A 12,402-nucleotide genomic window follows, 5' to 3' on the forward strand; every position below is an offset into this window, starting at 1 on the left:
GCGTGGTCGGAGCTCGCAAACCCTGGCAAACAGAAGCGGTGAGACTTGCAAAATTAAACCACGCTGTTTAGAGATGAATATCTAGAAGATGTAATTTAAGAAAAGCAAGGGAGTAATTATCACAAAATTAGGACAGTGGAGGAAACAGAGTTGTGACTGTAGGGAGTATTGCAAGGAGTCCAGAGGTGCTGATAAGGATCTCCGTACCTGCTTGTGTGAGTGGTTACTTGTGTGTTTGTTTGCCTTATTATACATACATATTTTAAATACTTTTCAAGTTTTTGAAACTGAAAAAAAGAAGAGTTCCATGATTGACCAGTGACATCTATCACAAATGCAGGAATAAGGTTTTTGCATTGGTTCACAGGTCTTCCTTGAACAACCGAGCTGGATATGAGCTCTTCCTCTACTGCCTGTACTATATTCTGTAGCAATTATTATCTGTGGAACACTGTCTATCAATTATTTATGGTACACTTATCATATCCACATTGTCTTGATTAGAACTATTTATGCAAACATCTTCCCCCCCTTTCAACTATAGCATAAGCTTCTGAAGGATCTGGACTGTATCGTGTAGCTAGTAATTAATAAAAATAGTCATTATAGCTTACCTTTACCTACTGCTCACTGTGCACTAGCCATTTACAGGCATAACCGTACTTAATCTTGGTAATAACTCAATGTGTTATTATTATCTGCATTTCAGGGATGCTCAGGCTTAAAGAGGTTAAGCAATTTGTCCAAAGGAACAGCTATTAAATGCAAGAGTTAGAATTTGAATGCACAAACTCCTATTCAATGCTACTTTGTCTTCTCATCTTTTTAAAAAAATTTTTTTTTAATGTTTATTTATTTTTTGAGAGAGAGAGACAGAGCGCAAGAGGCAGAGGGGCAGAGAGAGGGAGACACAGAATCCGAAGCAGGCTCCAGGCTCCAAGCTGCCAGCACAGAGCCCGATGTGGGGCCCAAACCCACGAACTGAACCATGAGATCATGACCTGAACCGAAGTCAGACACCCAACCCGCTGAGCCACCCAGGCGCCCCTATCTTCTCCTCATCTTGTACAAGGCCTTGCATGCTGTAAACACCCAATAATTATTAATTGGGTGAAAACGAGAGAATGAAAGGCCATAAAGTTTCACAGCAAGGAAGAGAGGAACAGTACAAAAGCATGTTGAAATCTTCAGGTGTATACTACTGAAAAGGTTGAGACTCCATCTATTAAAAGGAGAATCATGTATGTAGAGCTATAAAAATGAGCTTCCAGGATACTCTGGTTATAGGGAGTGAGTCCAAAACTTAACCAGCTTCTAAATCCATTTGGCTGTATTTGGATAGCTGGCAGTTCAAAGGGCAAATGGCAAACGCACGTCTCATGAAGCACCCTGGCCGCGGTGCAAATGGAACTGAGCCAGGGGTTACCGATCACCGCTCTCCCACTGATGTGGTGGCCTGGGTGGAATCCTTCAATGGTCCATCTGTTCTCACTTTGGTCTTGGGACTTTAGGATGAATGGGATGAGGATAGTGGTGAATGACAAGGGTGAGCACTGTCTTGGGGGCACTGCCCTATAGAGTTCAGGCACCAATCTTCTTGGGGAGCCCCAAAGAAGGGAGTAGAAAGAGGCGTTAAGACAATGGATGCTTTCAGGAGCTCCCTTAGTGCCCAGTGGAGAAAGGGGAAGCAGAGGGAAGGTTCAAACACCCAAGGGAGAGGAAGGCACTTTTTGATCCAATCCAAAAACAAGAACCATGATCAAAGAATCACTTGCCATAGCTGAAGAAAAAAGAAAGTGACAGTGGGCCTTCCTGCTCCTGCCTTCCTGCCTTTCCATGCTGGGCTGCCTCTCCATTGGAGATGAAGAGTGTGGCTGCAGGCTGGCCTCTCTCCTGATCGTCCCCAGCCCCCAGCTCCTGGGGACAATTGAGCTGTGTCTCTGGCATGTGTGGAACTGCAGGTCATGGCCATATTTAACGAGAACATTCATTCTCCACAGGCACTACGGGGCTCCTCAAAACGCCCTTTGTGTCACTGTGCCTTTCTCTCCACAGCACCCGCCCCCCCCCCCACAACCACACACACTAATTTAATCAAGATGTCCTAGCTTGTAGATGGAGTGGACTCGTCAGTTCCGCATTCTTTGTGGCATTAGAGCTTTGGAGCAAAATATGTAGGGCTGAAGCCAGCAGGTTGAGGAGATGGGGTCAGGGTCTCCAAGCCAGAGCATGTTAACTTTTTGTGTAAACCCAACACATAAAGAGTGCACTAAGTTTGTGATATACTCCTATAATTTTTATTTAACTCTAAATATTCTGAAGAGGTTGAGAAATGTTTTCTTAGGCAAGTACACAGACATTCAGAAGCAAAAGGAAAAAAAAAGGGAAAGCAAAAGAAAAAAAAGAATGTATTCATCAGCACTGTTTCTAGAATGCAGAACTAGAAAAGAGAGCTTTGTCACAATTATGCCTGCTCCTTTTCTCCAGTCTCTCTTCCATTCACCCATAATTTTGCAAAATCGGAAAACTCTGTCTTATCTAGGAACCAGATTTTAATTCAGATTTGCTTCTCTAGACCACAGCCAATATCCAGAGAATCTCAAAATTGTGGTGGAGAATTAAAGCAGTAAGAAAAACAAACAAAGAAGCCATCTGGAGCCCTGGGTCCTCACCCAAGTTACCTGATCCCCAGTCTCATGGTCTTTTCCTTTGCTGTGGTGTCTCTCAAAGAGGGCATCCCTGCTTGCTGCTATAACTTTCTGAGTTAATTTGTGAATGTCCAGCTGAACCTCTGAAGCCAGAGTCTTGTAGGCCAGAAGGACTCAAGTCTATTCAAGGAAGGCCGAGGCAGGGCATCTCACACAATCCCATCTGATTAGGATACGTGTTGAAATTCCTCTCGTCAGCCTCAGATCCATTTTGCCGCAACCTCCCGCCTGGGATATATAACCCATTCCCTCCATTATCTGCTTGCCAGTTTAACTGGCCCACATCACCATGGACAGAAATGTAGTCAAAGTGCTATTGTTTCATGACGCATGAGGGGCTTTGTGGAAACCTAGCAAGCAGGCCTCCAGACTATAAGGGGGGGCAGGGGGGAGAGGCGTGTAACCTTCATAGTTTTTGGAGCAAAAAGAACTTTGAGCTCGATTCCATCTCCTCCTGCCTGGGTGAAGTAGGCAACTGGCCTGGGGTCAGGACAACCCTAAATGCTTAGGCTAATCCCAGAGTCCTCATCTCATTCTACAAACCCAATAAGCTCCTAGTCAAAAAACTACACGGCTTTTCAGCTCCCTTACAAAGCTGTACTAAAAAAAAAGTTTACTACTCCCTAGTAAATAAGCATCTCTCCTATGCTGCTTTTCTTTTTTTTTTTTTTTAATTTTTTTTTTCAACGTTTATTTATTTGTGGGACAGAGAGAAACAGAGCATGAACGGGGGAGGGGCAGAGAGAGAGGGAGACACAGAATCGGAAACAGGCTCCAGGCTCCGAGCCATCAGCCCAGAGCCCGACGCGGGGCTCGAACTCACGGACCGCGAGATCGTGACCTGGCTGAAGCCGGACGCTTAACCGACTGCGCCACCCAGGCGCCCCATCCTATGCTGCTTTTCAAGGTAAGAACTGAGTGTCTGCCCTCTTCCCCCTCCCTCTCTTGGCCGACTTGCATATTCTCTTTTCTGGAAAAGCTGATAAAAAATGCTTCCCTGATCCTGTCACATCAGGAGACTACAGCCTATAGCCCTAGGTTTTGTGTGAGGGCAGAGAGCATTTAACCAGCGCTTGCTAAAATGAACTGAATCACCAGGGAGCAGCACCACAGTGCCTTATTTCATTCAGCTTGAAACTGAACAAGGTGTGACTTTCAGCCTGGACTAACGGAGACACCTGACTGCATCCTGCAGTCGGGAATGTGCAGCTAGAATACACTAGTCTGCAGTGAGAAGGCCAGATTTCCTACCTGCGAGACTTCTGATCCAGAGAGAGTAGGAGCCTGGCTTTCCTCCAGGGCTGGTGAGAAAATGAGGCAGAACTCTGCGTAGCCCCGAGCTACGTAGCGTCAGGCCAGAGGCAACAAGCTCACATCAGGTGCTTACATCTAACCTGGGGAGGAAACCCATCCCGAGTGTCAGAAATCATCTGCTCTGATTACAACACCCTTTTTAATCTTCCTTGCCCAGGAGAGGATATGCGCTGATAACTTCAATAATGCCAGCAGGTACAATTAATTTCCATTCCTGCTCTTCATATACTGTTATGTGAAGGGGACTGGAAGGGCAAAATTCAGCCCCACTGGGGCTGCAGCCTGCAGCTCGGAAACAGGCAGACTGATCAGAATCAGCACGGCAAACCTCACCCTGTGTTTCATCAGAGGGACCAGTGCTAACCTACAAGTGCTCAAGAGACCTGCATGGCCTTCAGGGCAAGGCTAATTCTTTTGTGGTTGTGTAACAGTGACTACAGAATTAAATTAAATTAAATTTAAAAGCCCAGGCAGGATTTGATAGGGGTCTAATGGACATAGTAATTAAGCAAGATTTAATCAAAAGGATACAGACATATTTTATGTTGTTTCAAAAAGGAATATCTATTTTATTGGTCCTTGTGTTCTGCATTTAATATATCCCTAATGCAAAGTTTTTTTATGACCCTATCAAAAGTTTTTTTTTTTTTTTAACTAAAAACTTGCTAAAATCAACTAGAAAAGGCTACCCAGACTTATGTAACATTTCTCTTCCAAAGCAGTTTCATATCCTTTGTCACTGTTACCCTCACACCATTTCTAGAAGGCCAAGTGAGCATGAAGGATGCTTTCTCATTCCATTTACAGATGGGCCCACAGAGGTCTGGGAGGGTCAGTTTCTTGTATAAGGCTCACAAGACGGTAATGCTAGAGTTGGCAGAGATTTTTTTTTTTTAAACTCCCTGTCTTAGGCTTATGCTATTTATTATATTCCTTCTCACCATTAGCTGAAAGGATAAGAAAAATGCTCAGAACCTCAATGGAGGTTCTACTGAGGACAACAGAGTCCCCCAAGGTTCCAAAACCCAAGTCTAATGGCATCTGCTCAGATCCTGTTCTTCCTGACCTCTCCGGAGTGCCTTTCGGGGAGCCAGCTTCTTCCCAGCCATGTGACTCATTTTCCTGTTGCCCATTTTAATTTGCTCTTGTGTCCTCTTTGCTGGTTCTCAGTCTTTTCTCTAGGCTTCAACTGCCCTCTTCTCTGAATACTCACTTTCATGGCTTCAACTATCGGCTCTGTATGTGGTCAGTGTTCAGATCCCCCTTCCAGCCCTAATCTTCACTACATCTCTGTGCCGTGTGTGGCGCTGAACCAAGGAGGGCTGGGGTCATGTCCTAGAAAGAGCACTGACTGGAGGTTAGAAGAGCTGGTAGGTTTGGCCCCAGCTCTCCTACTGCCAACCTGGGTGACCTAACACAAGTCACGACTTGCTGGCTCTTAGATTCTTCACTAATCACAGAGCAGGATGAGAGCCAGTGGCTCTTTCACATACTTTCCCCAATAAATGGCAACTCCAACTTCTGATGGCTCAGATCAAAATGCTTACAGTCACCTTTTTTTAAAAAATTAATTTATTTATTTTGAGAGAGACAGAGAAGAGAGAGGGGGGAGAGTGGGGGAGGGGCAGAGAAAGAATCCCCAAAAGGCTCCATGCTGTCAGAGCACAGCCCCACTCGGAGCTCTATCCCACGAACCATGATCATGACCTGAGCTGAAATCAAGAGTTGGACACTTAATCAACTGAGCCACCCAGGTGCTCATCTTAGATGTCTCTTTTTATCACATGCACATTCAATTCAGCAACAAATACTAATGGCTCCATCTTCAAAACACATCCCAGAGTCTGACCACTTCTCACAATCTCCACATCCACCACCCTGTTCCAATCCGCCATCATCTCCTGCCTGAGTTTACAGAAGTCTTCTTAGCAACCCTTCCTATTCTGTTCCCACCTTGCTCCTCCTTCAGTCTTAACACAGAAGCCAGAAAAATCCTACTGAAGCAAGAATCAGATTGTATCATTCCTGTGTTCCAAATCCTCTCATGGCTCGTGGCCTCCAAGGCCATTCCGGATGCAGCCTGCCCCCAACCCCCAACCACATCTGCCACTCTTCCTCTTCCCTCCTGTGCACAAGGCCCTGATGCTTCTCTGACCAAATAAGCACACTCCCATCTCATGGCCTTAGACATGCTGGTTCCTCTGCCTGAAAGACCTTCCTGGGGGAGTAAAATCCCTAATTTCCTTTAAGAATCAGTTCAAATGCCAACTTGTCAGTGAGATCTTCCCTGACACCCCCCACCCCCCGCCATATAAAATAGCAATACTCCCACCACCTCTATCCTCCTTCCCGTTTTATTTTATCACCATCCAGCATATTATACATTTACTGCTTCATTTGTATATTGTGCGTTTCTCCTACTAGACCACAGGCAATCGAGACTTTTTCTGTTCTGTTATCTGCTGTATTACAGGGCTTACCACTGTGCCAGAAACATGGGAGGCACACTGTCAATATTTATGGAATGACTAAATGAACTTTGAGTCCTCTCTAACATTTACCTCCTCCTACCCCATGTCAGGTTACTTTCCCCTATCTAGAATGTCTTTGTTGTATCTTTTAGTAGGTCCCATTCTTTGAGTTCCCACTGCCATGAGCCAAGAATTGGTTTCTATTATCCCTCCGAATTACTGTAGTAGGCTTCCAGATAGTTTCTTCCACCCTAAACCACACTGAACACTACTGCCAATGTCACCGTTGATCATGATTTTCAGTATTTCATTGCCCTACCTAAAATGAACAACAGCTCTCTTTGTCCTGTAGCTGGACCACCTTGAGCGGGCTTTCAAAGCACTCAGGGTCCAAGCTCATCCCACCTACCTCTCCCATCATTGGCCAACAGGAAGCTTCTGCTGCTGTCTTATGGGGAACATCTCTAATGGGGACAAAGAGGTAGGAGAGGAAGTTGGCACCAGGTAATATGGAAATATTCAAAAGATATTTCCATAGGATAAGAAATAGATAATGAAGAATTCTGGCACCATGTAATTAAAAGAACATCAGCCCAACTCTTTCCCTTCTGTGAAGCTTGCCCGATCACCTCTCATGAATCTGTTCCTTTTCCAAGTTTCTATAGACAACTCATTATCTGCATCCCCCATTAAATTGGTGTCTTAAGTTGCAACCTGCTTCAAGAGTCTTTGCCTGTCCATCCAACTGAAATATAAAAAAATCCAAGAATTTGAAGCATGTCTTAAGCTTGCTCTGTAGTACTTTTATAGTGGCAAGTTGAATACTGAGCGATTATACACAATCAAATAGTAGTTATTAAATTGAACTGAATGAACGGGTAGTGGTACTTGTGCTCCTGAATTTGAATAAAGCACTGCCCTTTTCTTTTAAGGGTCCTGAAAGAAGAGTCAGGTGGGCTATGTAGTTTTCCTGCCTGAGAATTCAAAGGACCAGAAAGGCCACTGACTCAGAGGGCTGTGAAAAGAGAAGGCTTTTTTTCTACTCTCCACCCTCAAAATGAACATCAAAAAGAAAACAAGGTCATGGGAAGAGGCAAGGCAGGAAAGGATGCGATGCTTACGTGGGCAGAAGGACTGGATTATCTTGGCTTTGGCAAGAAGATGATTAAAGCTAGAGAATGGGTCTCCCAGTTTGCCCTCTTTATTTCCTCCCTACCCTATATGAGAACACACTGCTGAAAAAGATTAGCTGAGAGACAAAGACCACCCGGGTGGGGAGAAGGCACAGGGGCACACTCTCCTACGTGAGCATAACCAAGCTCCACAGAGCACTTTTCTTTCCTTTCCTTTCCTTTTCTTTTTTCTTTTCTTTTCTTTTCTTCTTTTCTTTCCTTTCCTTTTCTTTTCCTTACCTTTAACTGAGGAATAATTGGCAAATAAAATTATACACATTTAAAGTGTACAACATGATGATCTGATGCACATATACACGTGGAATGATGGCCGAGATCAAAATAATTAACACATTCATCACCTCCCATAGTTAGCTCTTTGGCTATGTGTGTATGGGTGGTGAGAATACTCAAGATCTACACTCAGCAACTTTCAAGTGCATTATACTGTGTCATTAACTGTATGCCATACATTAGATCCCCAGCACTTATTCTTACAGCTAAAAATTTGTGCCCTTTGACCTATATCACTCCATTTCACCCTCCCTGAACCCCTGGCAACCACCATTATATTCTGTTTCTATGAAATTGGATTAAAAAAAATTTTTTTTACATGTAAGTATTACCATGCAGTGTTTGTCTTTCAGTTAGGATACTGCCTTCAGATTCCTCCATGTTGCCACAAATGGCAGGATTTCCTGCTTTTTTTATGACTGAATAATATTCCATTGCACGCGCGCGCACGCACACACACGCACACACACACACACACACACATATCACGTTTGCTTTACGCGTTCATCTGTTGAAGGACATTTCGATTGTCTCCATATCTTGGCCATTGGGAATAACGCTGCAGTGAACATGGGGTGCAGATATCTTTTTGGATACTGATTTCAATTTCTTCAAATATAGACCCAGGAATGGAAGTGCTGGATCGTACGGTAGCTCAATTTATAATTTTCTGAGCAACCGCCATACTGTTTTCTGTAGTGTGGTTGTACCAATTTACATGCAAACAAACAGCATATGAGGATTCCCTTCTGTCCACATCCTCACCAAAATTCGTTATCTTTTGTCTTTTTGACCATGGCAGAGCACTTTCTTCCCAGGTTCTACTGACTCTTATGACATGCCAGGAAGCCAGAGTGAGGCTATGAGCAATTTTCTGCACTGTGGAGATGAGGAAACTGTAACCCTGCACAGTGAAAGTACTCCACTGTGCCGCCGGGGGCTCAGGCACAGCTCTGAGGTTTAGATTCCCAGCTGAGCTTAGAGACAATGAGGAAGATATAAAAGGAAGAAAAAATAGGGGGGAAACCCTCTTCCTTGCCTCACATCAGAAGTAGGGTATTTCCAAATGAGAACACAGACGAAACTAGTCACTCTAAAAACAACTAGCTTCCAAGAAGATGCCAATGAGATTCTAGATTGCTTCTGGATGTACAAGAACGTGGTCCAGTAGAGTCAAAACCACCCAGCCAAAGAACCATAAGGACCTTATGAATAAGCAATGGAACAGCCACAAGATAGAATGCTGGACAGTCATCAGAAACAAGGCTTTTTAAGAAGTTGCAAAGACAGGGTCAAAATACTCACTTAAAATGTCACATGAAAAAAATTACACAGAATTTAATATACAATATATTTCTAATTTTCTAAAGAAAAATGCACATAGAAAAAATATTAGAAGGGAATAACTGATTCCCAGTAATCATTTTCTTTTTATTATTTTTGTTTTCCAGAGGTCTTCAAAAAACACATTATTTTTTCAATTGAAAAAAACATAAGCTAAAGGGCTTTTTGGACTGCTTCAAAACTCAAAGGAAACATAAAATAAAAATTGTTATTTTTGTTACTTCTCCACCCCGTTGCCCGGCCTCGGCAATAACTTCTTAGCTCAGCAAGTGGATGATTCAGAGAACTCTTGAAACCATGCTCCTAGGTTCCTATCATCTCTTGAAGTCAAGAATTAGTCCCAACAATTAAAATCAACCTATAACTGAAAGTTTCATGTTGAGTAAATATCAGGAAAAGCTAGATATAGACCCAAATGATTTCTGGAGCACAGAGTAAAGGAAGGAGGAGAGAAAAAAGAAAAAAATTAAAAAACCCCTGAGAGCTAGGCTTAAAAGCAAAGAAAGGTAAGATCGAGTAGAAAATCCAAGAAAAGAGATCAGAAAAAGTCCACTATCATGTGGAAAGCAGAAAATGAAAATGGAAAAACTAAAGCTGCTATCTCAAAAGGAGGAGAATTTATTCTCCCCACCACCACCACCACTCCGCCGCCATTTTACACAAAAAATCATGCTTAGACAAGCAGGGAGAAATTCAAAGGAAAACTCTTGACAGAGATAAATAGGAGAATCAAAAGAAGCCAGTCCTTCAAGAAGGGAGGTTGAAATCAAAGATGCCCCCCCCCCCCACCCCGTCTCTGTCTGGACAAGCCAGGCAAGATGCAGAATCAGAAGAGCACAGTGGACAGTCTGGCCCGGCAGAAGCATCTAAATGCGTGACTGCAGAATGCACGGGCCCTTAATTCCCTGCACAAGCCGTGGCCCTTTAGCTGACCAGTATAATGACTGCCACCCTGCTCCATGTGAGGCCACAGAGCACAGGATGTGAAAGAGATGATGCAGGGGAAGCACGCTGCCTAAGCCATCAATCCCAATTTTGCCCCCAACCGGTTCTATAACTTTGAGTCAATTGTTTACCCTCTCTGTCCATGTGCTTACGTATAAGTGGAGATGATAAAACCATCTTGAAGGCTTGTTGTGATGATTAAATGGGTTAATACCTACAAAAGACTTAGCATGGTCCCTGGGCATGGCTAGCACTCATTAAGCATTAGTTATAATGACTATTATTTGTATTATTGCTGTGAATCTTATAACAAAAAAAAAAAAAAAAAAAAAAAAAAATTGGGACCTAGTCAGCTTTCACACCATTAGTGGAATTTCTCCTGAGAGTAGTCAGTTGGTATACACTACTGTCTTTTTGCATGGTGCCTGATGAGTTGTATTAATAATCCTCCACTTCTTTCAGGGAGGCATCTTGCCGTCAAGTGAAAGAGGTACGGAGATGGTAAAAAGTAATTTGGCTAGAATCATCATTGATGTTAAAACCCTCAGATGAATGACTGAATTAACACCCAACATTTGTAAGACAGCATCACATTTAACACCAGATAATGGCCCTTTTATCATGTGAGAAGAAAAATCTAACTGCAAAACGGAGGGTTTGAACTGAGGGGCTTATGTTTGCATCACTATCAGCAGGTTAACCAGATATTAAATATTTCCTCATGTTATACCACATGAAGTACCCAACCTCACCTATTACTCACTGTAGTCAAAAATGTGTAACTTGAATAGATTTGGCCATTGGAACCAACTTCCAATTTATAGGAAATACAGGATACAGGAAGAAGTTAAGCGACACCACAAGGAAGCAACCAGACAAATCTAGAAGTGAGACAATCTGCAGGACAAGTAGCCTGGTCTACTCAGCAAATCAGTGTCCTGGAAAAGGAAAGTACTAGGTTAAAAGAGACTTTAACGGACATAAGAACCAATGTGCATTAGATATTAGCTTGGACAAATCACTTTCAAGGACATTTTTAAGGATAATTAGGGAAACGTTTACATGGCCTGGGTATTAGATGAGATGAAAATTTAGAGATGAAATGGAAAAGTGAAGATCTCGACTACAAAACAGTATGTAGAATACAACCTGGTTTTTCATTAGAATACCTTTGCTTCTTCTATTTTCTACCATGTACATGTACTATACGGTTTGAAAAGATTATCCAAAAGAATAGAGAGCAAGAGGAAGAGGGAGAGGAAAAAAGAAAAAGAAAAAAGGAGAGGGACAGGGAAGAGAAGAGAAGGAGAAGGGGAGAGGGAGAGGGTAGGGGGAAGAGAGAAGCAGGTTTTGAATTCACTATTCTTTTTTTAAAATTTTTTTTTTCAACGTTTTTTATTTATTTTTGGGACAGAGAGAGACAGAGCATGAACGGGGGAGGGGCAGAGAGAGAGGGAGACACAGAATTGGAAACAGGCTCCAGGCTCTGAGCCATCAGCCCAGAGCCCGACGCGGGGCTCGAACTCACGGACCGCGAGATCGTGACCTGGCTGAAGTCGGACGCTTAACCGACTGCACCACCCAGGCGCCCCTTGAATTCACTATTCTTAAAGCTCAGATTGTGACCAGGCTCAACAGTGTGATCTGGCAACAACTATCTTCTGGAAATACTACCTGTAAGTCCTGAAATGTGGATGGTAGTGAGATACAGTAGAACAAACAAGGGAGTTCAAATTCCACTGTCATCTCTTTGTGGCCTTACTAAAAGTATTTTACCAGTGTGAGCTTTAATGATTTCAACTATACAATGGGAAGAAAAATAACCTTCCTATATAATGTATAATAGCAACATTATCCATAATAGCCTCAAAAGGAAACTGCCCAAATGTCATCAATAGTAGAATAGATAAATCTTAAAGTTTCATGTCAGGAACCCAGGAACCCCATCAGTCCCAGACAAACTGGGACCACTGGTCATCCTAGCTGCTGCTCACTGCAGAGGAGATGGGAGTTTGGAGTTCAAGGCCTGCTTTCCATGGAAACCTCAGAAAGGTCATGTCTTAAGTATACAGACTATGTTCCAGAACTAAGGACAAAACCAAACCAGACTCACTTTAACAAAGCACAGAATGAATTCTCCATAGGTTCAAGGTG

At 43.1% G+C, this 12,402-nt stretch overlaps 1 protein-coding gene across 6 annotated transcripts in view; it reads right to left on the reverse strand.

Moving 5' to 3' along the window:
* SRGAP2 (SLIT-ROBO Rho GTPase activating protein 2) overlaps positions 1 to 12,402 on the reverse strand; it is a 235,426-nt gene that overhangs the window by 93,288 nt on the left and 129,736 nt on the right. The window lies entirely within an intron of this gene.

This window comes from Puma concolor, chromosome E4 (assembly GCF_028749965.1).
Source record: "Puma concolor isolate L17-30 chromosome E4, mPumCon1.1.hap2, whole genome shotgun sequence".
In the NCBI taxonomy this organism is placed as follows: Eukaryota; Metazoa; Chordata; class Mammalia; order Carnivora; family Felidae; genus Puma; species Puma concolor.